Genomic DNA, 6,093 nt, shown 5'->3' with positions numbered 1-6,093 from the left:
TTTTTTTCGAAAAGCATTGTTTTGAATCGACTACTAATTTGCGAGAGATTTCGCCGGCTGTATGCAGAATGCGGGTTGAACAGTGAAAAATAAGAGCATCCAACCCAATCGACACAAATATTGCCTTTTTTAAGTTTTTTTTTTTTTTTTTTGCAATGCAAATAGTGCTAAGATTTGCCGAACTTCACCTAAACATTCAAACCCAGTACGAGTTCTGTTATAAATAAATAGTATAAAATAAATAGCACTATGATTTATTGTTTATACGATTTTAGCGAAATCGCCCCGGGGACTTCTTCGGATGGCAGTGTGAATAAACCATAGACCACTGAAGAAACTAAATGCATTAAGTAGATGCACGAATGGACAGAAAGTTGTATTTGAATAAAGTTACGATTTTTTGGAGGAAGTTATACGTAGCTTTGATTAATCGAGTAAGTAGAAGACAGGAAAAGCATAAAGTAGTAGATAATTGATTAAAATGCACTCTTCTAAACAGGGTACATTCTGTTATCTACCGCTTCCCCATATTTTCACAAATGAGGCAAAATAGGTTAGGCGGCAGGTAGGTTAGCACCGTATGAGATGGGCAGAAAATCGTTTTACTGATGCTAGGTCCGGCCGACGTTCACTCGATGGCTCCGGCGGCTGCTCTTCCAATGACCTTCTATGGGAACAGTAACAGTTAATATGGGCTAATCCCAGGGTCTTTTTGGCAATGCGGTTACCCAAATTGACTGTTTCACGATAGGTCTATTGGTGACAATAATTTAGAGAGCTACGAAAGCAACAGAAGGTGGCGTGCATGGTTCAAGGCAAGCTAGGAAAAGAGTGTTGTTTACGAGTCTATTTTATAGAGTTTATAGTTGTAGGTTAAATAGATTACGATACGAAATGCTAAAATAAGGAGTAGTCGCCTATAGAAGTACGTTAAACAATAGTACTATCTCTGAATTCCACCCCTCGAATTATCCATCGGTCCGGACGGCATTATCGCACGTGGTGATTGAGTTCATACTTCACAAAAAAATGATCGAAGAGCTTTCCACTTGACACCTCCGAACAACAAAGACAAATAATCTAGCTACAAGATACATTCAGTAATCTATCTTCGATGACGAGATTAACATCATAATAGTGAATCGTGAAATCTCGATAAACATTCAGTAAGCCCCTTTCCCATAATTAGAAACACACTTTTAGAACAACAAAAACTTTAATCGCCCCGCTCCACACAGGTTAGATAGCCCTCGGATGTACTATTTCTCGCATAGACTTGTACCATATGATTTGCCACCGAACACTTACAGTTACAATATACTACTTCCTGAAAAAAAATTAATATTTCGACTACATTAGAAGGGGCCGGTGGTCGAATAAGAAGGGTCCTGGCTCTGACATCAGCACATTTTAGAAACGCGTGTGAATTAGCGGAATCGCAAATCTTTATACCAACCGATTTTGTGTGACCTACATGGCTGCTAACATGTATCTACTACAACTACGACAACTGCACGTGGCCGCGCCTGAATCCGCAGGCATGTACATTCTATAAGGTAACGTGCATAACCATACAAATAGCGTAATTAAAGCGCCATTATATTATCGCGCGGAGGTCGTTATGGTATTCACCGTTTTGAGAAACATTGTGGAAGTTTCCTTCTATAACTAGAGGTATCGCTTTCGATATGGCACTGTGATTTGATAGGCTTTATTCGGAATATAGTGCTCAATCATTTAATAGAAGAATGTGATGTTACTTGTGGCTTTGCCCTTCTTGCAATAATTAGAAGTTCTGCAACTAGACATATAGCCCAATACGTTATTCGATCATCTGGCATGCACATGTTTTTCGGCTTAACATTTGTTACACATCTTCATACATGTTTAACTCCAAGGCATTCTCAGTATGTCTGATCGCCTGCATGAAGAGGCGACGTGTTGCGCAGTGCAGAGATTTCGCATACTATGTTTTCCCCACTTTATGGCCTCTTATCTAAAAAGCTACCTCTATTTGTATCAATATTCGTAATATATATGTACATATATGTATATTATTGGTACGCTACTTGGCTACCCGTTATTGACTAAATTTTATAATTTTAAGGTTATTTACTGGGGTGGGCTCCTTCGATAGGTATTGCAGATCTGCAATATAGTACGCAATCGCAAACGAGGAGATAGCGACTTTCGATAGAACCCAATCCAGTGCACGTGGCGGATATGCTATTATCTAATGCGTGGGGCTTATGTACGGGTACTGGCTAAATGCTGGACAGAAGATACCTATCTACTTGCGACCCGTTTGCCAGCATAACTTATATGTGTCTGTACACTTATATGTATCGCGCTCCTTTCGTTTTCTCTCATTCATCTATTACTTGGTCCCGTAGCTAGTCTGAACCAGCTGTCTAGTTTCATCGCAGGGTGGAATCCAGGAAATCCCAACACGGTCATGCCCAAGAAACACATGAAGTCAGCGTACATTCGCACTTTCGTCCGACTCGTCTATAATTCACAGAAGCACTACTTCAACGAGTGTCATTTGCGTTGCCTGTTTCGTCCTATCCGTTCGTGTAGTTATCGTGTGCCTACCTAGCTGCGATGTGCCCGCTGTATTTGACCTAAATAGCCCATGCTTTGGTTGGCCTCGCCCCGAGGTACACTGTGGCCACATAGTAAACACAAAGCAGCAAATCGCCGACCTTGTAGCGACTGAGGGCAAATGGGATAGCTCTCCACGTTTTTGCCTTCACCACTCTTGTTTTGTTTACAGCGCGTTGACGCCTACTGTGGCAAACACCGGCCTGGCCTTCGTTGTGGTTCGCTAGCAAACTGCCTGGTTCCGGAGCCAGTTGGATGGAGGCTGCTTCAGGGTGCACTGGCGAGGACCACGTGGCTAGGCCGATTGCGTTATGCATCCGTGGCGGAGCTAGTTGAGGCCTATGGCCGAAAACCTGTGAATTCGCTGCTGTTGAACGTTCCTATTATCATACCGTTGTCTGCATCTTTATCTCCACATGTCTGTTGTGCGGCTATTTTAAGTAAGCTTTTAAGTAAAGTAATTGTACAATTAGGAAAATTACCGAAATCAATAGTAATCCTAATCAGAGGTGCGTTGAATTTCACAAGACGCGCAAAGTGTTATTAACAGAGTTGAGAACGCGCGAGTGCAGCTCTTACGTAACATTACATTGGAATACGTCCAGTAGTGATTGAATATCTGTTTAACAGCTAATTGACGTATATATATATTATAAAATATATATATATATATATATATATATATATATTATAAAATAGGTCTTGCCGAAAAGTTAACCCAATTGAATCATTTTCGAAAATTGTCTAAATCGAACAGCAGAGGATTAATTTTGACAACTAGAACCATGCGTAGTTAAGAGATGCGTCGATATTCTGAATTTCACTAGAGGTATATGTACGCTCAAAAATATAAAGTAACTACTCTGTTCCACCTTACCATCCGACTTACTATCCTAAATACAACAGCTAAAAGAATAATTGAAACTACCTCATTATAGCCAGTGTAGCGCGTCGGCCTGCAAATTCAGTATTCCATATACTAAGTTGTGGCGTCCCTTTCTCTGAATCCCTGCGTCTCACCGACTTGGTCAACAGCGTTTAGCCCGCTTTTGTAACACGTCAGTACAGAACAGAATAAGCATCGTTTGCAGGTTGCACGATTTTCACGCCAACTCGGGCGTCTGCTGATTATTCCACTTGTTTTTGTAAGGAACGGGTCAGTTGGGTGATTTATCAGCGTTGGGAGAATTTCGCTTCTGTTCTAGGTTAGTTGAATAGACAGTACCTCAATCCAGTGAGCAACAATAGCGTCCGATTTCTGAAACGGAAGGATAATAATTTTCCTTTTTTCTAAATGCACATAGATTGTGCAACGAAGTGTCGTTGGCGGCGCTTGAAACGATCTTATTTATCAGTGGGTAGACTTTAACTTCAGCCTATAGATGATTATGTAAATTTGGGCTAAAATATCTAAGAGATGTGGCACGCAAACGTCGCACGCTAAAAACCAGAGGCAATTTTTTTACATAAAAACTGACTGCGTTAATTTTTTAGGTTTTGTGACAATGGGGCGGTAACGACGAAAACGACAAAGAAAATTACACAGACCCAACCTTTTCCTAATAGTCCGTGAAGAAGGCTCCACGTTAACACTCCATATCTTTCCTTCTTTCTTGGATTACTTAGTGCCGAACGACCGCTTTCCTGCTAACCTGAGCAAGCACTTGAGCAGATCTTCGCCACAATAGGCCGCATTTGAAGCCTTTTCAAGCGTTCCAGTCAAGGTAAGCGTCCTTAAAGACGGCATTAAATATGTACCCTCGGGAAAGCTCGGTAGTCGGGACGTTTGACTCTCCATTTCACTGTTAAGCATTATACTTGGCACGATGAGGTTTACTAAAATTCAGCCAGTTGAAAGGATTAGTCAGCTGAATAATTGTACGTATAGCGCTTCTATAGGAGCTAGGCAAATAGACCCATGTATAGTATCTAGGTCCCTTACTGAATCCAGGAGAACATGATGATCCTGGTTTAAGCCCTGGCGTAGAGACACTTCGTCCCATGTTAGAAACCAGCCGCCTAGAGCAATTCGTAATGCCAGCCACAAAACTTGGTACAGATGAGTAAAACATGGACAAAAACGCTCAGACGATTACCTATATACACGTCAATACGCCTGTTGATCTAGATACATGGCGGTTTAAGGAACAGATGGTCACGAGTAGCCACATAATATATTTATTCCGCGTGTTTCAGCATCATAGCAACTATGGATCATTTTCCACTTAGTAAACACGTGCATGTTCGATGACGTGCAAGGCTCTTTTATACGATTAACTATATCAATTAGACGTTATAATTCATTTGGTAGGATGGTTTATCAATTCACGCATGACCTTAGATTGCATGAAATTATCTAGTGTAGATTTGATGCACTACAGCCTTTTAATGGGCCTACTAAAATCACCCATTTAGTTCCTAGGAACCTGCATAGTTTTGCGTATTTGGGTGACTAGCTATATATATATATATATATATAAAGATTAGGAAAACTGACAAAATCTCCACATAGACATTGATTTTTCAACTGTATGTATGGTTAGGTTGTTTTGTGATACCGTAAAGGTACCGCTATCTAAATAGCGGCGCCGTCGAAAAGGCCTTCCGCAATATCACCAATAGCTTATCAGCTGGCGTCGAATATTGATGATTCCATAGTCCACCAATAGGCGATTGCCGATTGCGAGTTGTTTGACTGAGTAGATTTTCATCTACTGTCATCCGGCCATTGTTAGATCAGTGCGCAAGCGACTGAGTTGTATCTATCATTATCGGGTCAGCCTCCAATGTGCCCATTAAACTCGTTTGATTGAACAGGTAAGACCCAGTAATCGATGCTGGTCACACACGAACGTTCGAATATCAATTAACTTTCAGTTAACCGATTCTAACAATAAACCAATAGTAATATTTACATAGAGCCATTGTTTACTAATATACGGTATTGAACGACATTGACTAGATTCTATAAAGGCTATCAGCTCAGGTTTCCATATCAAGTGTTTGTCTATCGCCTTTCGCAAATATGGCCACTAGTGTGTTTATTCAGGGTAATTCAGTAATCTTTCACACTAGAGTCCCTTTGATTCATCTGTCGTTTTAGAATAAGTATAAGTAAGGGCTGGGAAAAATCGTGTGAATTAATGTAACGCAGCTGCTCAAAAATAGAATCCAACGTTAGATATGCTAAATTTGAGACTCATTCTCAGGACACCTTTTGTTCAAGGCCTGCTTTAGTCCTGATGTAAACACATAAGCCGCTATTGTCTAACTCGGTCTCTCTGAGGCTATTCACGCTTATTTTTCCAGGTAAAACAGGCAGTACGTGGTTCAAGTAGAGGGTTCAGAAAAATGAAAATATTTCTGCGTCTAGAAATGTAGGTAGTGGTGGTAGTAGTAGTAGTAGTAGTAGTAGTAGTAGTAGTAGTAGTAGTAGTAGTAGTAGTAGTAGTAGTAGCTTAAAGTGGAGAGAAGGGAAGATGTAAACAT

At 40.6% G+C, this 6,093-nt stretch overlaps 2 long non-coding RNA genes across 2 annotated transcripts in view; one reads left to right on the top strand and one right to left on the bottom strand.

Moving 5' to 3' along the window:
• LOC111264269 (uncharacterized) overlaps window positions 1-4,282 on the bottom strand; it is a 12,324-nt gene extending 8,042 nt beyond the window's left edge. The window contains exons 1-2 of the long non-coding RNA XR_002682787.2: window positions 4,158-4,282; window positions 3,533-3,862 (exon numbers count right to left, since the gene is read on the bottom strand). This is a non-coding gene — a long non-coding RNA (uncharacterized LOC111264269). The remainder of the gene's footprint in view (window positions 1-3,532; window positions 3,863-4,157) is intronic.
• The window catches only part of LOC147753941 (uncharacterized), a 10,906-nt gene continuing 4,819 nt past the window's right edge, over window positions 7-6,093 (top strand). The window contains exons 1-2 of the long non-coding RNA XR_015312625.1: window positions 7-1,556; window positions 4,231-4,328. This is a non-coding gene — a long non-coding RNA (uncharacterized LOC147753941). The remainder of the gene's footprint in view (window positions 1,557-4,230; window positions 4,329-6,093) is intronic.

This window comes from Varroa jacobsoni, unplaced genomic scaffold, assembly GCF_002532875.2.
Source record: "Varroa jacobsoni isolate VJ856 unplaced genomic scaffold, vjacob_1.0 scaffold_94, whole genome shotgun sequence".
Taxonomy (NCBI): domain Eukaryota; kingdom Metazoa; phylum Arthropoda; class Arachnida; order Mesostigmata; family Varroidae; genus Varroa; species Varroa jacobsoni.
The sequence above is the reverse complement of the archived record's forward strand: the minus strand, read 5'-3'. Positions and strand labels throughout refer to the sequence as shown.